This window comes from Paroedura picta, chromosome 6 (assembly GCF_049243985.1).
Source record: "Paroedura picta isolate Pp20150507F chromosome 6, Ppicta_v3.0, whole genome shotgun sequence".
In the NCBI taxonomy this organism is placed as follows: domain Eukaryota; kingdom Metazoa; phylum Chordata; class Lepidosauria; order Squamata; family Gekkonidae; genus Paroedura; species Paroedura picta.
The window spans coordinates 51,476,186-51,503,951 of NC_135374.1; the positions used below are offsets into that span (position 1 = coordinate 51,476,186).

The window sequence follows — 27,766 nt, forward strand, 5'->3', positions numbered from 1 at the left end:
TGCTGCTGCCAGCAGACAGCAGCACCACAGAGAGGGAAAACCCATTGGTAGGCCCGCCCACAGGGCCGAGCAACCAGCCGGTCAAGCTTCTCCTAACTATCAGGCCTGCTGGAACCTGGGAAGGTAAGCATAGGAAAGCCCCATGGGCATCAACCTCTATTGGAGTTCTCAAATCCACCTCACCATGTGACGCAGACAACTCCCCAGATGGGAAGTGCCCCCCCCCCGATTACATGTACAGTTTCTTAAAGAAGCTCCCACTGATGGGCAGCAACCTGCCCCACAGGAACAGGTTGCACCCCACTAAGGATCCACCCCCTTATAAACTGCCACCCAGCGGGAAAGGTAAATCTGTACCTGGGCAGATGAGAACAAGATGCAATTGAAAAAGGTGAAGTGCAGTGTTCTGCAGGGTCACAAAAATGAGGACCTGCATACTGGATGGAAGATACACTTCTGGGTAGCAGTGTGTGTGAACATCATCTTGGGTACTTGTGGACTGTAAGCTAAATATGAGCAGACAGTATGATGTGGTGGTAAAGAAGGCATATGCAGGCTTGGGCTGTATCAACAGAGGCATCAGAATCACAAGATGTCATAGTCCTGCTGTATACCACATTGGTCAGCCTGCACTTGGAATAATGTGATTTGTGATTCTGAAGTTTTAGGAATTATAGCAGTAGCATAGCTTTTGCTAAGGTTCCCCAATGTGTACTAAGAGCACGCAGTAGGAGAAAAAATGACTATCTGAAAGAAGGTGCACTTCTTTAAAAATCTGGCAACTCTGGAAAACCACAACCTATGATTCAGTAAGAATCTTCAATGGAAATTGCCAAAATGATTTATATTTTAATATCACCATAGCAAGTCATAGCCATGAAACTATTTCATAAAATTAAAATATGGTATTAGAATGTCCTATATCTGTTCAATTTCTAATTTGATATTAAAATATATCACAAAACATAATCATACTATATCACAAAGCGTAATAGTGGTGCAGAGTGCTAAGCGGCAAAAATGCTGTCTGAAGCTGTCTGCCCATGAGGTTGGGAGTTCGATCCTAGCAGCTCTCAAGGTTGACTCAGCTTTCCATTCTTCCGAGGTTGGTAAAATGAGTACCCAGCTTGCTGGGGGGGTAAAATGGTAGTGACTGGGGAAGGCCACCCTGTATTGAGTCTGCTATGAAAACGCTGGAGGTTGTCACCCCAAGGATCAGACATGACTCGGTGCCTGCACAGGGGATACCTTTACCTTTTAATAGTCGATTACACTTCAGAAATCTTGCTAAAACTTTCCAGAGATGTCTAAGTCACAAGAAATTACACTTAGGGACCTCAGTACACCTAACATCAGTGCTGATCAATTTCTGTGAACATTGGAGAAAAAAAAACAGTTTGGGTTTTTTAAGAGTCATGCCCCCTCCAGCTGCTCAGTCAAAATCTCAAAGACTGGGATTTGATACCATAAGCAATCCAAAGAAGCAGAGTAACTCAGTTCCATAATCCAATCTGATAGGATTTGCAATTATTCCCAATTTCATTTCAATATTTACAATTAGTTTCATGTGCTGGATTCAGTAAATTTTTAAACTTTGCAATTAATTATTTAAGGACATATATTTTATATATTTGGAGGCATACAAGAAGATGTCAATTTCTCAGCCATTGTTTGTTTAGCTGGTATGACTTAGCAACTGCTGGCAAATAGAAAAAACCCTCCTTTATTGCTATGAAATATTGAAGAGATAAACTGCATTTGAAATTCAGTCACTTGAAGTACAGATGGTGAACAGCTTCATTCAGTACAAGCAGTAAGCAGATAGCTTTATTATATAAACAATTTGAGGCCTGAGAGGCTACTAAAAATAATCAAACACAAGCTGGAGAGATAAGTATGTTTTTCTTCTTAAGAGCACACTGAAGAGGCTGTTTCAGCAACAAATAAAAGGCTCTTCTGCCATTTTCAGGATTGATGATACTACTAATTCTGAACAAAAAATAGCAAGCTAATTCCATGCCAGTTCTAAAAGTTTGAAGACAGAATATCTCTTGAGTCTACAGAGAGCATTCAAAGAATCCCACATAAACTGAAAAACCTCTTGTTTAAGTATAAATGTATGGAGAAACTAATTGTGGTTGTAATTAACAACAACAACAATAATAGTCCTCTTATCTGTAGGGACCTGTGAAAAATGTTTTGGGCTTTGGGGAGACTGGGGGAATAGTCCTTGCTTTTGTGGTGCTATGTTACTGAGGTTCAAAGGGGCAGAACATCCCCTTATTTTTATTTAATTTATTATATTATATTTATATATACTCTCTTGCAGCTCAGGGTGGTTTACAATGATAGCATTTCATGATAGCATTACGTTGTAAATAAACCTATTGGTTTGAATATACAGCTATTTTCTACACCTATTTGTGACTTTCCTCCACATGTTTCCTCATGTTTTGGGTGCTTCTCTACCATATCCCCCTCCCTCAAGTGTTTCATGAGTTCTGTCCAAGAACTCTTCACCTTCCTTTACGGAATGCAGTTTGGACAGGCATGCCTCTAGCCTCTGTATCTTTTCCAAATCCTATATCTTATTTTCCCTACAATTGTTATCTCAGGGTTGTTATGTTCAAGATTTATTTATTTTGACTTTTTAAATCATTTTGTAATCTTCTTTGGTGTCTTGATTTCTTCTTATTCAACATTCTTTTGTCTATTCAGTGCTAATACTGCAAATACCTTTCATAGATATTCAAACTGCATTTAGCAAAGAAGGGCTTTCTAATGATGACTTTCCATATAAAAAGTGTGAAATGTTTGTGCCTGTCTTTGAAAGCTGTTATCCTAGGCCTGTGCTGTTGAAAACGATTGAGAGCAATATTAGGGAATGGCAATGAGCAGTGGAGAGTGAATCTCCTTGGAAAATTCTTTGTTTGATATTAACTTTCACAGATTCTTCTCTATTCACTATCAACTTCGTGCTCCATTTACAAATGAACACTGCCTTATACTGAATCAGACCCTTGATCCATCAAGATCAGTATAGTCTACTCAGACTATCAGCTGCTTTCCAGGGTCTCAGGAAAAGGTCTTTCACATAACCTACAGCCATATCTCTTAACTGGAGATGCTGAGGATTGATCCAAACAGAAGTTACAGCCATTCCTATTCATGGCAGTTTCGATAAACATTTCATTTCTAATGTTCTTGGAAAACTAGAATTTCTAACGTTTCCAGGATTGATGAATGAGAGAGTGGATCAAATGTCCAGTGAAGAACTGGACAGGTCCTGGAAGAAATGAAGTCCATGGCTATTGGCTTTAAAAATTACAAATCTTGGTGTAACAGCTTAATGATGTGATCCATTCCAAAGAGGCAGAAGATTGAATAACAACTGATAGGACATTTTTCATCCTGAAGAACAAAGTGAAAAGACTAATGCCAAGCAACCCCCATTACCTGCCTCCCAAGAACATTTAATCTACTGAAAGGAATTATAACTAATTCCATTCCAAAAGACCTACAGCTCAATTCAGTTTTACAATGGGAATAGAATGGAATATTCCACAAATCCCAGTGCACTAAATATCAGTTACTGATTGATAAATGGTCTTACAAAATTGTAAAAGGTGGAAAACCAACCGGAATGTTGCTTTTGTTGATGACAAATGCATATACACATAAGTGTGTGTGTGTGTGTGTGTGAGTGAGTGAGAGAGAGAGAGAGAGAGAGAGCGCATCTCACACTGTTCTTTTATGGGTACATGGTAAATTATCTCAGTACTGTGTTACAGTGAAGTCATGTTTAAAGACAGCACAGATCCCAAGATCACAATAAGAGCAAAAGATACCATAGTCTTGCTGTATACCCATTGGTCCGACCTCACCTGGAGTACTGTGTGCAGTTCTGGAGGTCTTACTTCAAAAAGGATGTGGAAAAATTGAGAGCATGCAGAGGATGATCTGGGGCCCAGGGACCAAGCCTTATGAGAAAAGGCTGAGAGACTTTGGAATGTTCAGTCTGGAAAAGAGGAGCCTGATAGGGGACACAATTGTTCTCTTTAAGCATTTGAAGGGTTGTCACCTGGAAGAGGGCAGAGAGTGGTCCCTTTTGGTAGCAGAGGATAGAATCTGCAGTAATAGGTTTAAACTTCTTGTAGAATGGTATCAGCTAGATATCAGGGAATTGTACCCAGTCAAAGTAGTTCAGCAGTGGAATAGGCTGCCTAAGGAGGTGGTGAGCTCCTCTTCATTGGTGGTCTTTATGCAGCAGCTGGACAGATACTTATCATGGATGCTTTAGATTGATCCTACATTGAGCAAGGGGTTGGACTAGATGCTCTGTGGCCCCTTTCCACTACTAGCTCCTTTATTTCAGATTGCTACCAGTGTTTAATCATTTTTGGGTAGAAGAGAAACAATTTTTTTTTTACTTAAATGTGTTGCAGAAGGCATGTTGCATCTTAAATTTTATGAAAAAGCACAGATCCTTCTGCCTATAGGCTACAGACTTGTTCTGACAGAGAGGGGGGAAACTGTTAAAAGAGAAAATAGTAAGTAACTACATATTTATGTTCTATTGAATGACAGATAAACACTTCATGGTTTGCATGACTGGGCTGATATTTAAAATTAGGTATGATGAATATATGGATGGCGCATTATATGATTTTGAATGCATTGTAGAAGCAGATCCAGATTGGCAACATATTTCTATTCAAACAAATTCCATGTGCAGCTTTCAACTCTCCATTTCCCAAAGTCTCAGACTGTATGATCTAGAGATTTCCCCATTCTAGGTACACATATGGAACCAATGTACAATGGAGGAAAATTAGGGCATTCCTGTTCTCCCCACCACCATATTTAGTGTAACAGGATACAAAGGCTTTTAAATAAAGAGCAATTCAGGAAAGCAGACTCTTTTTTAAGAACTCTGAAATGTAAATATTGAGAACAATTTGCTTTTATGTCTATTCATAAATTGTTTTGTAAACAAGAACATTACTTATATTGTGTTCAGAATTCAGGACGATGGCTGTTAATTAGTAGAGATGCAGTTTTTTTCTAGAAAACAGTGTCAAGATGAAGACTTTCATAATATTGAAACACAAGAGGCTTTCTCCACAGACTACTTTGAAGAAGATTCCAGCAAGACTGAATTAGTAGAGATTAGTTAATTAGTAGAGATGCAGTTTTTTTCTAGAAAACAGTGTCAAGATGAAGACTTTCATAATATTGAAACACAAGAGGCTTTCTCCACAGACTACTTTGAAGAAGATTCCAGCAAGACTGAAATCTTGGTGTGGCTCAGTGGCGTGGTTGTGAACATCTATCTATAATTTGTATAACCTGAAGCTAATAGAGGCAGTAGGGTTAGGATGGGGAATAGCTGGAACAAACCTGACCTAAATATAAGTACTGGATACCTAATAAAGTATTAGTAAGACAAAATTTAAAGGGTGCTGCTTTTACTGGGAAATGGAGGACCTAACAGTGCTTTAAGTAGAAAGGGCTGTTTCAGATCTGGATCTGTTTGGGTGTGCTTGATTTACACTTGCAAAAGTAAGTATGTTTCCTAGATCTTTAATTGCTACCCTGAGAAGAATTCCCTGTCACAAGGAGCTTTGAATAGTTTTCCCAGTAATCAGATTCATTTTGGATGATTCTCTGCATTCCCAGTCATCATTACATTTAGGCAGCACAATTCTGTCTCTAGTTGATGGGCAGGAAAAGTGGGCAGCTTGCCAGGTAGACGTTTCCATGACTCCCAACCCTCAAAGGTGATGCATTTTTCAGCTAATTCAATGAAGAGTGGGCTGAACTTTGGGTATAAACTAGACAAAAGCTGCTTTCGCAGTATCAGCAGAATGGTTTATGGGAATGTCTCCACGTTTGGCAGAAAAAAATCATGTGACCTTACTGCTGTGATTTTGCAACTGTGCCAATGGAGACTCGAAAAGCAGCACCCCCTCTGACTTCTTTCCCCTCACTTCTTACATGGTTCCGAAAGCAGTAGATCTTAATACTTGACTTTAGCCAGACTCAGCAAGCAACTGAGCCCTGAAGCACAACTTTGCCTTTATTCTAGGTTTGTTGGCAAGCCATCAGGAGGCTGTCCCTTTCACGCCTGATAAAGTCTGTTGCTTATCTCTTGAAATGGATGAGAAGGAAAAAGAGAAAAAAATCACAACAGAATCTTTAGGATTAAAATTTTATTACACAAAGACAAGATCTAGAGAGGGCAGCTTTTTCTACTTCTGTGTACAGTTTACCAAAAACCATTTGGATCATCTGAAGAATAAAAGTTTCTCGTGTTTTTAACGAACAGGACAAACCCGGCAACAGCATTGAACATGAGATCATTTCAAGATCTGTGTAACCAACTGGCACTGTGCCTTTTTGTGCATCCTCTTTGGCAGATTTGTGCAATCCACCTTTATAAGATCACCACCTTTATAAGATCAGCCTTCCCCCCTCCCCCTGGTTTCTTTTTTTTTTCTGTTCCTATTTGGGCAACTGCCGCCAGGATTGGTGCAGGTTTTGAGCAGTGCTGTGTGCCTGGAATTCTGAGAAGAATGAAAGAGAAGACAGATCTCCTCCTCTTCCTTCTTCACCTTACTTCCGGTTATAGCAGAAGTCCAAGAAGATGCAACATCTGAGTTTGTACTCTGCTCCAGAAAATGGAAAGAAAGTCAACTCTCATTGATACAAATACTAACCACCTGGAGCCTCAGGATATGTTTGGAGTTTTAGAATGCAGTAAAATAAGCTGAAACAATTGGCTTATACCAAGTGGTGGTATTCATATAACAATCCACTGTGATGGGTGATAAAGCACTTTCCATACAGGCATAGCACCTTTTCCCTTTTGATACTCAATTTATTTTTTCCACCTGATGTTTTGAAGCTGAAACCCTTGTGTATTCTTCATCTTAACATACTTGACCAATCACGTAAGATTGCAACAATAAACTTATTTACTCCCTTTTTTACACTGCTTGATTTTTTCCCCATTTTGGTCTTGTTTAAGTACTGGAAAAATTACAAAAGTAAATATAGTTTCAATAACATTGTGATTGGGCCATGTTAATCTTCACTAAATGCTGAACTGTGTGTTTTCAGAATAAATGTTAGCTTTATAGGGCTGACTGCTATAAGGAATGCTAACTGATTATTTTACAACAAAGACTAGTTCATGCTTTGTGAAATTAGTTAAATGGGTCTGTATTCTAGCGAGTGCTTTAAAACAAAGTTTGAATTCCACTGGTGTTTTTCTTACGATTTCTGCCTAACTTTATTACAAAGAAGGCAGTCTAGCAATAACAGGAATAAAAAGTTCATTATTACAACTTTATGCAACAAGCCTCAACTCCGGTTAGTAACAGTATCTATTTTGGGATGGTTGGTTAAGCAGCACTTGTCCCAAAAATAGTTTTAGCGAGGGAAATCTGAGGCCATGCATGCAATCTTTGTTTACTAACAAATTATGCAAAATAACTCATGACATTAAGGAATAATGCTTCCTTGGGTAATCAGTATCCTTTAAATTGTTTTGTTGTGTTGAATGAACATTGGAAAAGAATCATTTAGATCATAGCATAAAGACTGTAATCCTGTCTAAACTTCTTTTGTGTCTTTTTTATAGAAGCATCTTCAACTAAGCTTGAGATATATGAGACATATTTAAATTTTAAATGATTTAGGACAAAGTACTGGTATCTGCTGTACTAGCCAAATCTTCCAGATAGCTGAAGTCTATATTTTTCCAGTGTTTTTGTAGTATCAAAAAAGAATTTTAGCCCTCTAAATTTAACTTTGCTGTTTCTTTGTTCCTTACAAAGTTCAGTGAATTATGCACATTTGTCAGATAGAAGTTCTTAACTTGGATTTGCCCTAGATATTAATTAATTGAGATTTCCCTCAGCTTCCTGCAAAATAACAAATATAATTCTTTTTAGCTTGCTTATAGAAGTAGGAATCTATATACAGAATTTTAAAAATCTTCAATGTTTTTATTTTTAATTACCTAACAAAATAACTTTTTAGTCCACCAAGAATTTCAAGAGGTGTGCAGAAACAGACTGTCAGGATTTTTATAGACATGCTCTTGACTCAGTAATTAATTAAATGTTTTATCATGTAGAATAATATAATATAATCTTTCTTAATTTTGTTATAGTACCATGAACATTTAAAATGAAACAGAATATCAAGAAGTTGATCATGGAGGATCTGACTGAAGGTAATAATTCCTGTGTACATTTTTGTTTGTTTGTTTCATGCCAGAATTGTATTTTTGTTTTGTCTTGCATTTTCATTCTTTTCAAATATTTGAGGTTTGATATCATTATTGTCATAACTAACCACTTTAGTTTTCCCTGCAGATTTCCTACAGGTCTCCTTATTTCAGTTATCTCTATGAAAAGAGTCCCATTAAAGTGGTCCTAATTAGAGCTACACCCATATAGCAAAAACATATGAAATAAAGTAGACCTTGTGAAGCACATATTATATCACATGCTCACCTTGTGTTGCTTAGCACCTATCGCTCTGATGAAGATTTTTCCAAAGTACTTTCCTGACAAATCCATGAGAGCAGAAGTTGTTACCCTATCACATATTTAAAGGTTTAAAAATATTATAGGATAATATTTCTGGGAAGAAATTTTAATTCCTTGCATATAGGCACATATAATTTTAAAAACAGTACTGCTGCTAACTGCATCACTAAAGCACACACAAAAAATTAAAATGCAAATTTCTGTTAAATAATTATTGAAATACTGAAGAACCTGATCACTGGTCTGTCTGAAACCTAAAAATGATTGGGGGGGGGGACCTTCAAAAGCTTAAAAAACCCAGAAGTTTTGGCCAGCGTCCATGGTTCATTCCATATATACAGCATAACAATTTGCCTAGGACCTTTTAAAACAATATAAAAGTTTTGTGCTTGATACATTGAATCTAACTGATTATACATTGAATCTAACTGATTATAATAATGTCTTCCCTGATTAATGTCCTGAAAACTGCAATTAATATGTTTAAGCGCCTAGGAACTGTGTTTGGAGTTAATTGTAGTCAGTTTATATATTTATTTTGATGATTTTGAAGTAAGGATTTAACCTATCAAAAATACATTTGTGATGTTTGAATGGAGTGCCTTGATTTCATAGTATCTTTCTAAGATGCCTTAAGAGAATCATTCATTATGTGTACTGTCCCTCACTTGTTGATACTTTAGAGAGACCATTTTGAGTGTACTGCTGGAGGCCTCCTATTTTTGACTCTGCAAAAATTAGACCAATATTCAGAAGCTGTTTTGGCACTCACTAACATAATGTGTCGGTTGCTATTTTTTGCCAATTTATGTACACATTTATGAATTTTGAATAACTGTGCTCAATGCTAACCACAGGCCCTTCAGCAGTGTTTAGTTTGCAGTATACGCAAATGTTCCCCTGAAGCAGAGGTACTTGATTTCTTGGGCATGACACTTTTCACCACTTAAAGTAGTTTGATTTTCATTGTTTGGTTGCTGTAATGTACTGTTCATTCAGCTGCTGCCAGTTTATATTTGCATAGCTTTTGTTTTTCTGCTTTGAGTGATGAGATGAAATTTCTATAGTCAAAACTCCTGTTGAGGTTGTTACAAAAGACTGTGCAATAGTTTTGGCAACTGGCAAACATATATAGATTGCCTTTGTGTACCATCTGACTGTTCCAAGTCAGCCTAGTCTAAACACATTCTCTATTCTTCCTGTAATGTGCATTTAAAAGCTGTTGTTTATCAACATAAATGCGTCATGATGGTTTGTTTGAACTTGCTTTCACACCATTGAATACGAAAGCTGAAAGACGATGCTAGCTGCCAATTGGCATAAACCCGTAGATCCGATCTTGTGGTGAAGTATACTGCACAAGCTCGCTTCTATGGGTCTGTGTCAGTCTGGTGATCTAACAAGAGTGTGCATTACAAGCCACAGCAAATGTATCTGGGAGGAATGCCTCTGGTTTTTGAGCAAGCATTCTCAAGTAGATTGGATACTTGTTTGCCCCCCTCCCTTTCCCCCAAATGTGTAGTGACAGCACTGGGCCTCTGTAGCAGAAAAAAAAATTGCATTATTTTTCTAGTTAATTTTTTGAAGAATTGATTTTCACTACCTGAAGGAGCCCCAAAGTGGTTTACAAATACCTTTCCTTTTCTCTCCCAACAACAGACATATTTTGAGGTAGGTGAGGCAGAGACAGCTCTAAGAGAACTTCTCTGTGAGAACAGTTATAAGAGAACTGTGACTAGTCCAAGGTCACTCAGCTAGCTGAATGTGAAGGAGTGGGGAATCAAACCCAATTCTCTAGATCAGAGTCTGCCAATCTTTAAGCACTACTCTGTACATTGCAATTCCTTATTTTGCCGCTTTTAATGGCAGAAAGTGAAGAGTGAAGAGGAACTAAAGAGCCTGTTGATGCGGGTGAAGGAGGAGAGTGCAAAAGTTGGCTTGAAACTCAACATCAAGAAAACAAAGATCATGGCATCCGGCCCTCTCAATTCCTGGCAAATAGATGGGGAAGAAATGGAGATAGTGACAGATTTTATTTTCCTGGGCTCCAAGATCACTGCAGAAGGGGACTGCAGCAAAGAAATTAAAAGACGCTTGCTCCTGGGGAGGAAAGCTATGGCAAATCTAGACAGCATCCTAAAAAGCAGAGACATCACCCTGCCAACAAAAGTGCGTTTAGTCAAGGCTATGGTATTCCCAGTTGCAATGTATGGCTGTGAAAGTTGGACCATAAGGAAGGCCGAGCATCAAAGAATTGAGGCTTTTGAACTCTGGTGCTGGAGAAGACTCTTGCGAGTCCCTTGGACTGCAAGGCGAACAAACCGGTCAGTCCTAGAGGAGATCAACCCTGACTGCTCTTTAGAAGGCCAGATCCTGAAGATGAAACTCAAATACTTTGGCCACCTCATGAGAAGGAAGGACTCCCTGGAGAAGAGCCTAATGCTGGGAGCGATCGAGGGCAAAAGAAGAATGGGACGATAGAGAATGAGGTGGCTGGATGGAGTCACTGAAGCAGTAGGTGCAAACTTAAATGGACTCCGGGGAATGGTAGAGGACAGGAAGGCCTGGAGGATCATTGTCCATGGGGTCACGATGGGTCGGACACGACTTCGCACATAACAACAACAACGGGTAGAGAGGTATTTAGTTAAGTAATAAGGGAAGTAATTAAAGGCTGTGTAAAAAGTATTTATTGTGTAAAAATAACTTTGCCAACAGTTTGTTTCATCTGGCATAGGAAAGACACTTAGAGCATACCCATCTTGTTTCCCATCATGGACATTTCAAGAGGAGACAAGGCAACTAAAGTGCCTCGAATTATTGTTTGGCTGAAGCTTTTGTGCATGTAGCTATAGTATATGTGCAGACATATGTCTCTCTTTAAATGTTACAGTTTTCACTATGTAGGCAGTTTTCACTATGGGAAACTCAGCTTACACTTTTTTTTTTTTTTTGCAATGTGACACTCCACTGATATATAACTTAAATGGCTCTTTCATTTGAATGCATCCATTTAAGAAACATATTTTGAAACAACTCAATTGAATTTTTATTATATCTTCCTAACTGTAAGAACTATACTGTACTAGTCTGAACCTGTGACTCTTCCATGTTCAGGTTAAACATTATGGAAACTGATAACTGGTAAGTATTTGCTATATTTGAAAGAGATGCAGAAGATCAAAAGAAGACATTGCAAGCTGTGTGCATCCGGGTTGAGGTAGTAGGTTGTATGGTTTAGAGTTACACCCTGGGAGTTAACTGTACAACCTTCTAGCTTTCCTTGGAGCACACTTGAACCATCGAGGAATTCATCATCTTTTTAATTTGATAAAAACAACCCTATGTAGTAAATGTATATGCCGTGATAACTCTGAGGATATATCAACATGGCCCCTCCTCAGGCTGGGCATTTACATCTATGCATCCCAGCCCCAGGTTGGTCAGCTCAGGAGGTAGTGGGTATCTGGCTGCCAATCTTGTGGGGTTTGTTGGAGATTTTATAGGGGTTTTATCGGTCTATGAGGTTTTGTAATTGTAAGCCGCCACCAGTCTCTCAAGAGTGGTGGGATATAAGTTGACAGACTGACAGACAGACAGACAGATAGATTTTGAAATATCCCCTGCTATGTGGATATTTCATTTACATTGTTAGGAATGTTGCTATGACGTTCTTCTAATATAATTGAGAGAGACTGATGGTTACTTTAATTACATTAATAACAAAGTTGAAAAGTTGACTTAATATCTGCATATAGAAATGGTCATACCTGTACAATATTTAGAGTTATCTAGATGTTCTATATACAGTACTTTTTATTTTAAAAATACTTTCATGTTAGAAGAAAATCTGGATTTTTGTACCCCACTTTTCATTATCAAAATGAGTCTCAAAGTAGCTTACTTTGTAGTATACTACTTACTAAAGTAGTATACTCTACCTCTCCCCACAACAGACGCCCTGTTAGATAGGTGAGACTGAGTGAGTTCTGAGAGAACTATGATTGGTCCAGCTCGCTGCACGTGGAGGGCTGGAAAATCAAACACAGTTCTCCAGATTAGAGGCTGCTGCTTTTAATCACTACTACAAGATGATATTAAACTTATATTACTGTATTTATAGGTCTGATTGAGCAAAAAGATTGACTGTAATTGGCTATCAGAATTCTATAGTACAATCCACAAAGACTGCTTAGGACATAGAGCCTTTAGATCAGGGACTCTTAACCAAGGATTCTCAGAAGTTCAGGTGGCCACTGACATCACTAAACATTACTGGAGCTTATTTACCCTCAATTCCTGGCAAATAGATGGGGAAGAAATGGAGGTAGTGATAGAGTTTCTTTTCCTGGGCTCCAAGATCCCTGCAGATGGGGACTGCAGCAAAGAAATTAAAAGACACTTGCTCCTGGGGAGGAAAGTTATGGCAAATCTAGACAGCATCCTAAAAAGCAGAGACATCACCCTGCCAACAAAAGTATGTCTAGTCAAGGCTATGGTCTTCCCAGTTGCAATCTATGGCTGTGAAAGTTGGACCATAAGGAAGGCCGAGCGTCAAAGAATTGAGGCTTCTGAACTCTGGTGCTGGAGAAGACTCTTGCGAGTCCCTTGGACTGCAAGGTGAACAAACCAGTCAGTCCTAGAGAAGAGCAGCCCAGACTGTTCCTTAGAAGGCCAGATCCTGATGAAACTCAAATAGTTTGGCCACCTAATGAGAAGGAAGGACTCCCTAGAGAAGAGCCTAATGCTGGGAGTGATTGAGGGCAAAAGAAGAAGGGGGCGACAGAGAATGAGCTGGCTGGCTGGAGTCACTGAAACAGATGGTGCAAACTTAAATTGACTTTGAGGAATGGTAGAGGACAGAAAGGCCTGACAGAAAGGATCATTGTCCATGGGGTCGCGATGGGTCGAACATGACTTCACACCTAATAACAACAACAATTTACCCTGTTGCTCTAGCATGTAAGCCAGTCAGCAAGGATGATCTGGGCGCAGGGGACCAAGCCCTATGAAGATAGTTTGAGGGACTTGAGAATGTTCAGCCTGGAGAAAAGGAGGTTGAGAGGGGACATGATAGCCTTCTTTAAGTATTTGAATGGTTGTCACTTGGAGGAGGGCAGGATGCTGTTTCCGTTGACCTGGAAAACATTTGTCCTTCTGAGAAAGTGTGTGGTACATAGGAGAAAGAAAGAGCATATTGCATGAGGACTACAAAGCACGTTGAATGAGGATTATGGGCTAGAAGCTGCGTTATGAGGGCTGTTTAAGCACAGATATAGTCTCTGAACACTGGAGTGAAAAAGCCAGACTAGCAGGTACAAAATGACTATCTTAGAAACTGAAGTATTACTAACTATTGCAAATGTCCTTTTCTGTTGCTCTATTGCTATCCACAGAGGGATTGTTAAAAATAGAAACTTTGAAGTAAGCTATTAATCACTTTTTTCATGGTTTTTAGTTTGATTGCTGGAATTTACCAGTGTAGAAGTTGCTAATACAGGAGTGCCTTCATCAGGCATGCTACTGATTTATACCATCTTTACAAGACAGAAGTCATAGGCAGAAATACATCTGGGATTGGAGCAGAAACACACTGGTGGGAAATCTACAATAAGCTTTAAATGTAAGGAATGAATGTTATATTGAATGCAGAAAGGAATGAGATGAAGATGGATAGCTGTGTTTGTCAGCAGTAGAAAAGCACCTTAAAGACTAACAAAATTTGTGGCAGCTTTTGTGAATCAGTTCCTCAGGAAATTTCACTAGTCTTTAAGATAGTACTAGACTCTTGTTCTTTCTACAGCTACAGACAAACACAACTACCTGTCTACCTTGTTATGTCAAAAGTTCTATGTGTTCTATTGAAAACTTGAACTCAACTTGGTGTGGTTAGGAGAAGAAAAATCTTTCCCACATATTGAAATAATATTTAAAAATAAGTTTGGAGGCAACTGCTTAAAAGTTTGGAAGATAATTGCCAGCTGATATTTATTCTGAGAGATGATTGTCCTGACTGTAAATTTGACAGCATTGACAGTAACTCAACAAGTATGTATTATATGGTGGTGAGGATGGTTGTAGGCTTTGATTATGCAATGAAGAAAAATTGTTCAGAGGCTTAATGTGATAAAGGTACCTTAAATGTATTGTGGGAGGAAGTTCCACTACTTTAGGATGTTAGCTTTAAAAATCTTACCATGAGTTCCTGCTGACGTGATTTTGGATAATGCAAAATAATCCTTCAATAATGTCCTGCATATCAACCCCGGTTGGGCAGTAGATAAGGCTTTTTTTCAGGTACTTTTAGGGCAAAAGGTTTAGTATTTTAGGAGTCAAAACCTGCATTTTAAAATGATACCAACTGGAAGCTAGCACAATTGTAGGTGGGGCTTAAACACTATTCCAATCAGTTGCTGTCACCATTTCTTCATATCCTATATAGAGAGAGAGACAGAAATAATAATTTGTGTGTGTGTGCTTCCTATCCTTAGACACACACTCCTAGATGTTGACTTTTATTAATGACTAGGGCCAAGGCCACTTTCAAAGCAGGCTGAGAGAGGGTAGAAGGACTCCCCTTGCCAGCTCTTGCAATGAGAGGCAGGGAGCTGGTGGGAGAACCTCCATTCCTGACCCCATCAGCTCTAGGGATGGGAGGTTGGGAGCTGGTGGCAACCCCCACACACTACCAGTTCTTACCACAGAACACTGTGGGAATGCCTCTCCCGCTGACAGCTCTTTTTGTGGGACAGCACCCCTCACCATGTAGAGCTGGGAGATGTAGGCAGGTACTAACTAAAGGCTTCTTTAGTTATATTTCAAGTAAGAAAAAGAATAGGGACACTGTAACAGATGATGAAGAGAGGGCTGAACTGCTTAACTCCTATTTATCCTCGGTCTTCTCTTGTGAGGGAAATAGTGATCAATGTGGCAAAAACATAACACAACAGGGGAGACGTGAATGGTTCCCTAGGATCACTGTTGGGGCAGTCCACAAACACCTAGTTTCTTTAAATGTAACAAAGTATTCTGGACCAGATGAATTGCATCCAAGAGTGCTAAAAGAACTTGCAGATGCAATCTGAGCCTCTTTCAATTATTTTTGACACTTCTTGGAGAACAGGTGAGGTGCCAGATGATTGGAAACGGGCAAATGTTGTCTCCATCTTCAAGAAAGGGAAAAAAGAGGATCCAGGTAACTATCCACATGTCAGCTTGACATCTGTAGCTGGAAAAAATTTGGAACAAATCATCAAGCAGTCAGTCCTTGAGCAGCTGGAACAGAGAGCTATGATTTCTAAGACTCAGCATGGGTTTCGCAAGAACAATGTCAGACCAACCTTATCTCTTATTTCGAGAAAGTGACTACTTTACTGGATCAGGGGAATGCTGTGGACATAATTTATCTGGATTTCAGTAAAGCGTTTGATAAGGTTCCACATGATATTCTTGTTGACAAGTTGGTAAAATGCGGTATGGATCCTTATTCTGTCAGGTGGATCAATAACTGGTTGACAGATCATAACCCAAGGGTACTTGTTAATGGTTCAGCATCCTCTTGGAGAAGAGTGACAAGTGGAGTTCCCCAGGGATCTGTCCTGGGGCCTGTGTTGTTCAACATATATATAAACTAGATTTAAAGCCCATTTTAATTGAAAATAAAATGGACGCTAGATGCCATAGGACCTGGGCCCGACTCCCAAAGGCTTCTGCATAGGCCTGGACTGGGTCCGTGGGGCCGCAGAAGCTTTAATGCTCCCCCCAACGGATGACAGAAGGCTAAAGCGGGGCCGGCGCTAGATTGGGGGGAAGCGGCCTACCTGTCTCTGGCGGCAGCGTGTCCTCATGGGCCGGTAGCTGCGGGGACGCTGGTTGCGGGTGGGCCTGAGGCGGCCGGCCACATGGCGCGTCACAGGAGTGGCAGCCAAGGTGGCGGGCCCCAGCAGCGACGGCAAGGAGAAGGCAGTGGGCCCCGACGGCGATGGCGAGATAGCGGCAGCCTTCTCCCGGGCGCTGGAGCGGCCTCGCCGCATCTGTGATGCAGCGCGGCCGCTCATGCGGCCAGGAGAAGGCAGAGTTGGGTGGGTGTGCGGGTGGAAAGGAGCAGGGCTGCCACGTCTTTGACACAGTGGCTCTGCTCCTTTCCCCGCATCGAGGTGGAGGCAACGACGGCCAGCGCGCCTCCCCATTGCCTCCTTGGTCCAGGATTGACACTCGGATTGACACTGGTCCAGGATTGACATCACGGTCATCTTATTTTTTTCTGAACTGAAAAGCTACAATCTTGGGGGTGGGGAGGAATCTTCACCATCCTCCTTTCTTTGTAATTTGATCCTCTTCTTTATCCAATTGTGCTTTTCAGAAGAAGAAAAAAAAACCAGCCAAACTGGATGGTGCTATGGGTGGGTTCCACTTGGCTTTAACCCACAAGTCTCATACAACTAGAGGAGGCTTCCCTTAGCATGATGTGTTTTCATTTGGTTTAGTCAGCCTTGCCTGAGCAAGGTTTCTGGCCTCCTGTGCTTTGCTTCTGTTTCTTGTACTAGAATATAAGGGCCTCCTCTTTCTTCCCCTAGAGCCTGACGCATGACTTTGCACTGTGATTTTCAGCTGTCATTAAATTGCTCTTAATGACTAGGTCTGTTACCAAGTAGTTTTAGAAACATAAAAGAGCTGAATGAATGGACTGGCTGTTTGAAATGGCATTTACAATTTAATACACACTACTGAAGATGAGAACAATATATCACATAAATCCTCAGTTACCTGCATAAATGATTACTTCATTGTAGGCTCTTATTAATTAGATTGAGATGAGATATAAATCTCCCCTTCATGAAAAGTTGCTATTGATTGAAAAACAAATTACTTTCTTCCTGGGGCCAGTGTATTTCTAAATTCCTGTTCTACCAATATTTAGATGTTGTCCCCTGATTTTATCCTTGATTCTTATAACATGTGGTTCAAAATCACTGATTTCTTTGTGGGTTAAAATACAAAGATGAGGATATTAAGAAGCTACCTTCTTAATAGCAATAAATAAATATATAAATAAATAAATAAATAAATATTTTCAGATATAGATATTCTGGAACTTTTTTTTTTTTTTTTTTTTTTTTTTGCATTCCCAGTTTCTAGTGTTCAAGCCTGGGTCAATGAGGAGGGTTAAGGAAAGATATGGCAACTTATCTTGCAAAAAAAGTTTGCAAAGAAAATCTTGTGATACAGCTCTCAAATCATATCAATTTGAATAAATATCACAGCTATCCAAGTATACCCTCTGACAACTGATGCCACGGAGGTGAAAATTGAAGATTTCTATACCGCCATTCAAGACACTTTAAACCAAGTATCCAAGAAGGATGTCTTTTTCAGTGGTCCCCAACCCCCGGTCCGGGACTGAGACCGGTCCGTAGATCAGTTGGTACCAAGCCGCGGCTCCTCCTTGTCTTCCTCCCCGGCTGCTGCCTCGGGGGCTCCCCTGCCACTCTGCCACCAGCTCACCTTTGGTGCTCTCCAACAGCCTCCATGGCTAGGGCTCCCGCTCAGCATCGCACTGCGCAGCTGCTGCTGGCAGCACCCCCAACGGTCAGCAGGAAGTCAGGGACACCAGTGGGAAAGCAAGTGGAGCAGGGGCTCAGGTGGAAGCGACATCCCTCGGCAAAAGACTACCCCCCCCAGGCCTCAGTAAAATTGTCAAACATTGACTGGTCCCCGGTGATAAAAAGGTTGGGGACCACTGTAATGGGTGACTTTAATGCAAAAGTTGGCACACAAGCAGAGAGACATTACTGGCAATATCGGACTTGAATAAAGGAATGATGCAGGTGAGCATCTGGCACAATTCTGTCATAAAAACTGGTTTTCACTTCATGAGCACTAGTTTCAACCAGCATAAACATTGCCTCTACACTTGGACCTCACCCAATGAACTGTGGTAGGAAATTTAACCAACTGTAGTCCAATCAACAGCAGTTAAACATACTGCAAAAGAAGCCAGAAAAAATACCGAAATGGCTTTCAGACGAAACTATAAGAATGGCTGAATATAGAAAAGCAGCAAAAGGGAAGAAGTTAAAAATTTTTAAACAAGATTTTTTTTTGTGCTGTAATATGCTGTGAAAAAGCAAAGGTGAAACAAGGTATTCAATACTGGATACTTGTGAAGAAATCAAACGGTTTCAAGAATTGATTTTTCTTGAATTACAAATTGATGTGAGTGGTGATTATGCTATGGAAATAAAAATTCAGGGTTATATTCTTTGCTTTCTTTCACTAATGGTGAAGGCAAGTAACTGAGATGCAGTCAGCCAATTGCACATCCTGTACATCTGTAGGCAAAATTTAGCAATTTTGTGGGCTATTTGCTAAGAGGAGTCTTCAAAAAGGAGAGAAAGACATAGGGGGGTTACAAACAGCATTTGTATCCTGCTTTATTAATTGGTCAGGGGGGTTGCTGTCAGGGGGGTTTCCTGTTATTTCAAAGGGACAGACACTAACTAGCTGCTAGCAGAATGTATTTACCTGTTCAGAAAAACTCATTTGTGGCAGATTAGCAAAGCATGGTTGAACTGCAGTTGACAAAAACTTTCTTCTAGTTTTCACATTTGCCTTGGGCCTTGGGCCTCTGAATCATGATATGCTGTGTAAAGTGTCTATTGTGCTTCCTGCAATGCTGTTTTTACCCAGCCTTGAATAAAAATTTGGCTGTGTGAACTGCCTCACAGGTTTTTTTTTTTTTTAACTTTCTAATACAATAGCAGCACCAGTGGAATCAACTGACCATCTCTTATAAGCTGGTCAATTGATTCCAGTGCTACTGCTATTTATTTATTTTTATTTATTTTCAATTTATATACCAATGCATTTCCTAGGAACCCGCAGCAGTTCACAGAATAAAACATTAAAATACAATAAAATCCCCATAAAACCCCCGTTTACAATAAAAACATGAAAGTGGTCATACTTCAATAGCCTATCCCATCCCACTTTGTTCAGACGGAGGCTGAGTCCTCTTCCACTAGGAGTGAGTGGGTGCAGATCTGATAAACTCGAATAGTATTATATATTATTATAGTGCTCCGCTTAGAACGTTAAAAACCCTCTGACACATGGCAAAAAAGGAAGGGGAAAAGTGGTGCTGTTTGAAATGGCTGTAATGTGTCAGAGATGACTCATTAGTGGTAGGAATCGCTAAGACCCATTATGCACGGGGGTTTTAGCGCACATTCGGGGTGGAATGGCGGCGACTAAAATCACGGATAACGCACGGAGCCGGCTGCAACCGGCTGCAGCTTCGGTGCATGCCGCCGAAAAAGCCGCGTCAGTGAAACGCGGAAGAAAGCGCAGCTTCCGGGTGAGCGGGGCGCAACCAGAAGCGGCGCCCGGATCGGCGCGTGCATAATCGGTTACTCTGGGTTTTGCCGCCATCGCGCCCCGCCCCGTGCATAACCGGTATGCGTCGCGTCTTCCCCCTCCGCGTTTTCCACGTGACCCGAAATCGCCGTTTCGGCGGCCATGCATAATGGGCCTGTGTGAAATTCCCATCCCTGTTTCACTTTACTTGAAATTGGGCCAACAACAGATAACATCCAGTTTAAAATGGTAATGTGAAAAAAACCATAAAGTAGTTCAAATCTTCCTAGTGTACTTGACACAACTCAAGTGATGGGCAGTGCAGCCGACATGTTCAGTAGACTGTATTCTCCCCATATGACATGAATAAAGCTGTTGGGGGAACAGGGCATAATAATATCTCTTTTCCAGAAGGGCTGACAGTAGAGCATTAAAGTGTACCAACATGGATATTCACTGATACTTGGAGATCTCAAGGGATCTGAGATAACCTGCTGATTCAACCTTTGTTTGTTTGTGTATTTCCCACCACTATTGGCAAGCCATCTCGTGGTGGGTTACATAAAAGATAAAACTCCACATAAAAATTAAAATAATTAAAAATGCTGTTAACCCCCCTTACAGTCAAGTTCCGGAGGTGAAAATTAACATAGTTGGCATGATGCAAGATAATTGAATATTTCTGTTTCTTTCCCCCATCTGATTGCAGGCATGGTCCCAGAATCCCTGTTTAATTGTTTATTTTGCTTTTTGATAGCCAAGATGCAGTAAAACATGAGGAAACAGGTTGTGCTCCTGAGTTTCTCTTCAACTACTCTTAGCCAGCTTGAGTGGTAGTTTTTGGCAAAAATTAAAAAGGCTAGACCCACCAGATTGAAAATGTTTTAGCTACTAGGCAGATGTGAGTAGCCACGTATGTGGCTCCAATGAGATCAGTCCAGCAACTAGTCTAGGAATGGTATTTGGAATGTACTACAGCAGTGGTCCGCAACCTTTTTCAGGCTGCGGACCAGTTGGGGGAGGGCAATCCGGGCGCCCCGCATGCGTGGCAGCCCATGCGCAAACGTGCATGTGCAGCAATTATGTGCATACACGCATGTGTGAATCTGCCATGCATGCATGTTTGTGCTCCTGATGGGGCCACAAACGCTCATGTGCAGCACTTCTGCGCATGCACACAAGTGTGAAACTGCCATGCATGCGTGTTGTGGCAGCACACAGCGCAAATGCGCATGCACAAAAGTGCCACGCATGGCGCAAATGCACATGTGTGGACCTGCCATGCATGCACGTTTGCACCAGCGGCCACGCTTCCCTCTCTTCCCCTTCCCGCTGAAAGAAGCTTGCCGGGCCGCAAGCTAATCAGCCGCTTTGGCGGCTGATTTGCTTGTGGGCTGGGAAGTTTCTCACTGCGAGTGGGGGGCGGGGAGAGGGAGCTGCGGCCCAGTGCTGAGGCCTTTGGGCCGCAGCCCGGTGGTTGGGGACCACTGTACTACAGGACCCCAAAAATCATTCTTAGGAACTTAGATTGTATTGCTTCCAGTAGGCACCCTTCTTTATGCATATAGAGCTGGGAACCACATGAGAGTTGTGTAACAACTAGAGACATGCACTTTGGACTGCTTTGGTAAAAAAAATCTCCAAAGAAGGGTTGCTTTGGAGACAAATTGACTGAATACAGTCTGGAGCGTAAAATACTACAGGGAGACAGAGCCAAAGTGGCTGTCCAAAGCATGCTTCAGCAAGCTTTGGCACGGTTTGACACAGTGCAGCTTGCCTCAGTGCCCACCCACCTGAAGCGATGTTCCTCTTGTGAGGCCTGCACTGAAGTGAGGAGAGCAAGAGCCCCACCTTGGCCTGCTGCCTGTCTGGGCTTCGCTGCCACTCACTCTCTCACTTTCCTGTGGCTGTTTCCCCAACCCCCATCTGGAGGGACGGTCTCTGCCCGTCCACTGGAGGGGTGACATGAGCAGCAGCCTCCATGGCCACCACTTCCCCCAAGCACTGCAGGGGAAGTGTGCCACAGAGGTGAGCATCCAGGCATCAAGGCACGTCACCCTGCCTGCTGCCTGGGTGAGGCTGCACCACCTCACCTACCCCAGAGCTGGAGAGGATAGTCTTCGATAAGTGGGAGACTTTAATGGATGAAGCATTTCGGAGATGTGGCGGGTTCTTCCGAACTTGAAATTGTCTGGATTTTCCACTTAGTGCACATCCCTAAATTGACAACCTTCCCTTGGAAGACCTTGAGTGCTAAAGGGATAAAGGTGTTCCGTTTTGTGAAGTGTAATCTTATAATGGCCCAAGTTGTCTGTGGACAGTCTTTGCAGCATGCAAGGCCTGGGATTTCTAGTGTCCAGACAACTGGAAGACTATGCCAAGGTATTTGAATATTTTTTTGTTTGTTTGACATTGTAGCCATCAATTTTCTATCTATGTTTTGCATGATTTTGATAAAAATTAGATTTTTGGGTTTTGGTAGTTTATTGCAAGCTGTTTCTCTTTAGCTAGACTGGTATGTGCTTGAAACCACACAGATGAAAATAAAAACATTCCACCTTTTTTATTTGAAAAATCATCCAAACTACACATTGAGTGTCTTTTACATTTGTTTTTGTTTAGATGCCAAAAAAGCCACTGATTTGCTTTGATGATTGTTTTTGTGAAGAAACTGTTGCATTGTAATCAATTTATTGTATGCAGTTTACAATGTTAAGCTACATTTATAGCTGTTAGTATTCCTGCTTATTGGAATTCTTCTGGAATTGCATGTTTTATTTTATATTTTATTTCATAACCAGAATGTATACTCAGTGTTTTTTAGCATATTTAATATTCTTAGAGACAAGACCCAACTGCCGTAGGCAAAAGAAGTCTTGGCAGGCACTTTACAGGCAACCCACATGGGCAGAGTTGGGAGAGGGATTTGTCTCTCTTCAGAGGGAAGGATTTGGAGCTTGCTGTTTTATGTTTGGTTTTAGTGAGGGATGTTTTCACTATTATTGTAAGCCACCTTGAACCAAGAGGAAAGATGGGATATAAATATTCTGTTAAATAAATAGGGAGGGAAGGTGGCATCAGATATTGAAAACTACGTGGGGTTGGAACTTGGAAGGAAGACACCAAGGAAGACTTTGCTTAAGAGAACAACAGCAAACCCTCTCAACAATGTATTTCTAATTAAATGTATTCATTTTTTAACCTGAAGCTGTCATATCCTGATTTTTGTAAAAGGTCACATTTTGAATTCAGAGTCCAAATTGCGATATCTGAAAAAAAAATGTCCAATTTCTATTTAACTGTATTTCTACATTTTTAATTCTGATCCCTGAAGTTCATTGAGCAAATGCAAAACAATATTTTCTGAATCCCCTTTCTGCTGCCACCCTTAGCATCTTTGCAAAGGCTCAGTTTTATACTTCTTGAGGGCAGTTGACAGAACAACTTATCCATGTTCCAAATGAACCACCACTTTGTATCTCTGTCACATCAGAAAACTGCACCACACAGGTGCCACCCAATTAGGTTTGCCAACTGTGGCTTGGGATATTCCTTGAAGATTGGGAGGTAGAGCTTAGGAAAGTGGGAGGGGGGGGTTGGAAGGGGTGGAACCTCAGCAGTATATATAGACATAAAATTCAGCCCCCAAAGAAACCATTTTCTCCAGGGGAATTGATCTCTCTAGTCTGGAGATCACTTGTAATTTCAGAAGATCTCCAATTTATGTGGAGTAGAGCTTGGTGGCATAGAGAGCCAGCTTGGTGTAATGGTTAGGAGCTTGGAAAGGGAAGGCAATTGTAAGCCACTTTGAGACTCCTTCTGGTAGAGAAAAACAGCATATAAGAACAAACTCCTCCTCTTCTTCTTCTTCTACTTCATAGAAATGGATTCTCACATGGAATAGTCTCATGTAGTTAAGATGCTATCATGCCATTATTTGAAAGGGCAGATAATATTTAAACCAGGATTTTGGAGAATAAGACAGCAACATAGAATACAAAGCAGGTAACCTGCAATTACCCTTCCCTCTTCTGAGCTAAAATCCATGAGAAAAATATAGAACACTGAAGGTCTTGAAAAACGTTTGAAGTTCGAAGGTCTCTTAGGAAATGTAACTTTGGGTGGTAATTACAGCTTTATTTTATTGAAGTAGGCTAACTGTAAATTTCAAATTAGTGCAAGAAATTCTGAATTTGATGGGGAAAGACCTGTTTTGCTGCATTGGATGAAGTTTCTGTAGACACTATAGCTGATCTCCATTTTGGTGAAGTTTATTTAAAGAGCTTTTCTGGTCACCTTTGATCCTTAGTGATTTCTCCAGATGCACAGAAGTGAACAATGTAAAAATATTGCTGCTTCAGCAGAACAGAATCCAGCTGGCAGGGAAGTGAATCTGCAAGTCATTGGTTACAGCTGTGTTTCGATTTATGTGATGGTTGAAAAAATAAATTACCAGATTAAATGGCTAAAAGAAGACTCTTTGTTTAGCTCTTGTGTGGGGGAATGAAAGTGTTTATGGTGCTGTTTTATACACAGCCTTTGCAAAGAAAGCTAGACAAATAGGCTTATTCAGAATTCCTCCATAATGTTGTGCATTCAGTTTGATTTCTACCCACAAGAAACTGTATGTTTTTGGATACTGTTGTCAGGCTGCAAATGTTTTAGTATCTTCTCACTTGGAGAGTGCCAGTTACCTTTCTGTCTTACTGGGCTTTGTAGTTTATCAGTAGGAGGCCCTTTGCTCAGTTTAATTCTTAAGCACTGTAAAATGCTTCTTTTGACATGCCTAGAATTACACATGGGGCCCATGCCAAACTGATAACCTTTTAATGGTTCCATACTCGAAAGCTGCTGTTTCTTGTGTCATTCCATTGACTTGCATTTTTTAAAAAAATATGAATTATGTGGCAGTCATAGACCTGAGGCACTCAGGTATATTGTGCACAAGCAAAATTAACATGGATACAGCATTAGTTAGCAAATAGTCTAGTGTGAGTAAATGATCTTTTTAAAGATACGGTTTTCTGGAAGCAGAGTGTGCTCTATTTTTATAGTATGAATCATATGTATATGTCAATGCGTACTGGCAAAGTCATAAAAGAAAGGTTCATTGAGAGAATGAAGCCACTAGGGACTTTGGCTAAAATCTGTGTTCTGATTAACTCATGGTTTCCATGTCAAATGGTATCACTGCGCATTGATTCATCTATACTGTTAAGCCTATTGCCTATATTTATATGAAACAAACACTATTCCAAGTTGCTTAGTTTCCATAAATTACAATGTTCACACATTTGCTATTGAATTGCTTGGAAATATAAATAATGTATTTTTGGTAATGTGAAATATAAATATCCTATTGGGAGGAAGAGATTTCATAATTTGTAGCACTTTTTCATTGCAACAGATGATAGAATGACGCAATATTCTTTATTTTTCTAATGTTTTGTTTGATATTGTGATACAAAGAGACTTTGCAGTTTGTAATATTTTACTGTTATAAAACTGTCAATGGTTGGAGTTACATTTTCTACAGTGAGGGATATTGCGAAAATTAGTGCCTAAATAAATATAAAAATGATGGTTGTAATTATATAGTATAACTGTTATTCTATCAAACCTAATTATGTTTCAAAATACATTTGGACTGCTGCTTTACAAAGGATCTCCTTTATCCTTGATTTAACTTCTGAAAAATGCTGACGATAAGCAGGCTTAAAATACCAGCACTGGAGTTCTGTTCCAAGTTTTTTTTTTTTTAAGAAATCCACTGAGTTGGCCAAGCTCCATTGTAAACTACCATTTGAAATATCAGAGAAGTGCTTAAGATATTGTTAATGGAATATTTCCCCTTTTATTTCCCTCAGTAGCATTATTGTATTAAGAATGATACAACAGAAAACCATGGAGATGCAGAATAAATAACCATAATGTATCGAAAGGAGACAAAGGTGTGATTGATCTGTCTGGAATTGGCAGACTCTTTCGCTGTGTCAGGCTGTTTCTTTGATCAATGAAGGTATAGCCTCTGACCCTTAAAATCAATAGAATTGATTCAAAGGGTAAGAGAATGAACCATGAGAATGCAAGATGGGCTTTAACCTTTGCTGTGCATAAAGGTTTGAAATATTAATTTTAGACATGTACTTAATACCTACAGCTTTATATGTGATTGTTTAAAGCACTTCCTTGTCTGATGCTAGACATCGTCTTCCACACAAAGCATAGCTTATTTCTGATTTCTTGGTGTAGCTTACTAAACATTTGGCATAGAATATATTCACTATAAAGACCTGCAAATAAGGTTGGAACCTGCTGCATTTAGACACAAATTTTGTGTGTGTGTGTGTGTATATATATATATATATATGATTGCACCAACTCTTTCTTTGGAAACAGCCAGTGAGTATACCTGTATATTCTAGTACAGCCATATCAAGTTGTCCATTGGACTTGTCAGAATAAATATTTTAACAAAAATGTGAAATCAGATGTTTCAGAATGGTTGGACTGACCTCAGTTCTAACACAGAATGGAAGGAGCCTGTGTAAGAAAGTTTTGGTATGACAATGAAAGTGCCAAGAAAATGAAATTAATATAAGAAAGAACTTTAAAGAGACCAAATAAGAAATCTATATGAATATTTAATATACCATGAACAGCAGTAATTTTATTTTCAGTGCTAAGAAAACACTAATGTTGAATTCTTTCCATTAAAATACAATTATTTTCTAATTATTTTCATTATTGTGAATATTTCATATAATTTCTGTACCATATTGTTTCTTCAGATTAAATTGCCAATGCAATTCATTATTTAGGATGGTTAAATTATAAAATCCATATAGTTATAGATGAGAACACTGTTTCATTAAAGTAGAATGTTTTTATCTTCAAAAATTATAACCGGAGAAAATAAAGTGTTTCACAAATAACATTCTTTAAAAAACATATTGTTTTCAAAAAAAGAACTAATATGGTGATTTAACATTTAACAAAGTAAACAATAGTTATTTGATTGATTTTTATCTAGGGGAAACAAAAGGAGAAATAGAGCAAAACAGCAAACCTCCTCTTGTGTGATTTTTGTTTTGTTTTTTAGACATGCACAGGAGATCTTGGAACATTGCTATACCTGCTTAAATAATTGTTCAGCATTATGATTGATCTCCACAGTTGCAGGTGATTGAAGAGAATGTGGATTGCTTGTTTAAAAATGTAGTCCATGAAAGTGAAGATATAAAAATCAGTTAAGACAGAGACCAACAAGGGGTGGGGGGTAAAAGAGAAAGATAGAAGGCTCAAAACTGAGCAAATAGAGCATATTTTTTTCTAAATTTCTAGAAGCCATGATTCTTCAAAATATATTTCCAGCTCTTTAGAACAATGAAAGACTTTAGGAGCAGCCAGGCAATGAGCTAACATTAACACACATAACACACACTGTCTCATACACACACATTATCTCTAAATTCACATTGTTTTAAACATATACATAAAGTATCAAAAAATAATACACTGGGACCTCAAAGATCATATGCTGGCCATTTATTTCCACTAGTTCTGAAAATCTTCTACTATATGTCTATCTGAGCATACCTCATTTCCAAATTAAAAAATCACAAATTTATTATAATTGATTAGCTTTCTTTCATGAATGCATTCTTCAGTTCCCAAATAATGTATCCCTTGGGCATTTTCTACCTTGTCATTGTATTTAATTCTTCAGGTCCCAAAACCAAACAAAAAACATTGCATTGCAAGTAGCATCCAGAATTAAAGTCTAATCTATTGTAATATAGATTCTGGCACCAGACGGCCATCTACCTCTTGCTCTTGTTAGTCCTTTT

The 27,766-nt window shown here is 39.7% G+C and overlaps 1 protein-coding gene across 10 annotated transcripts in view; it reads left to right on the forward strand.

Moving 5' to 3' along the window:
* LOC143839837 (uncharacterized) overlaps positions 1-27,766 on the forward strand; it is a 298,170-nt gene that overhangs the window by 242,642 nt on the left and 27,762 nt on the right. For all 10 annotated transcript variants that reach the window (XR_013231891.1, XR_013231895.1, XR_013231890.1 and 7 more), the window contains one exon: positions 8,180-8,242. The gene's annotated coding sequence lies outside the window, so the exon portion shown is untranslated. The remainder of the gene's footprint in view (positions 1-8,179; positions 8,243-27,766) is intronic.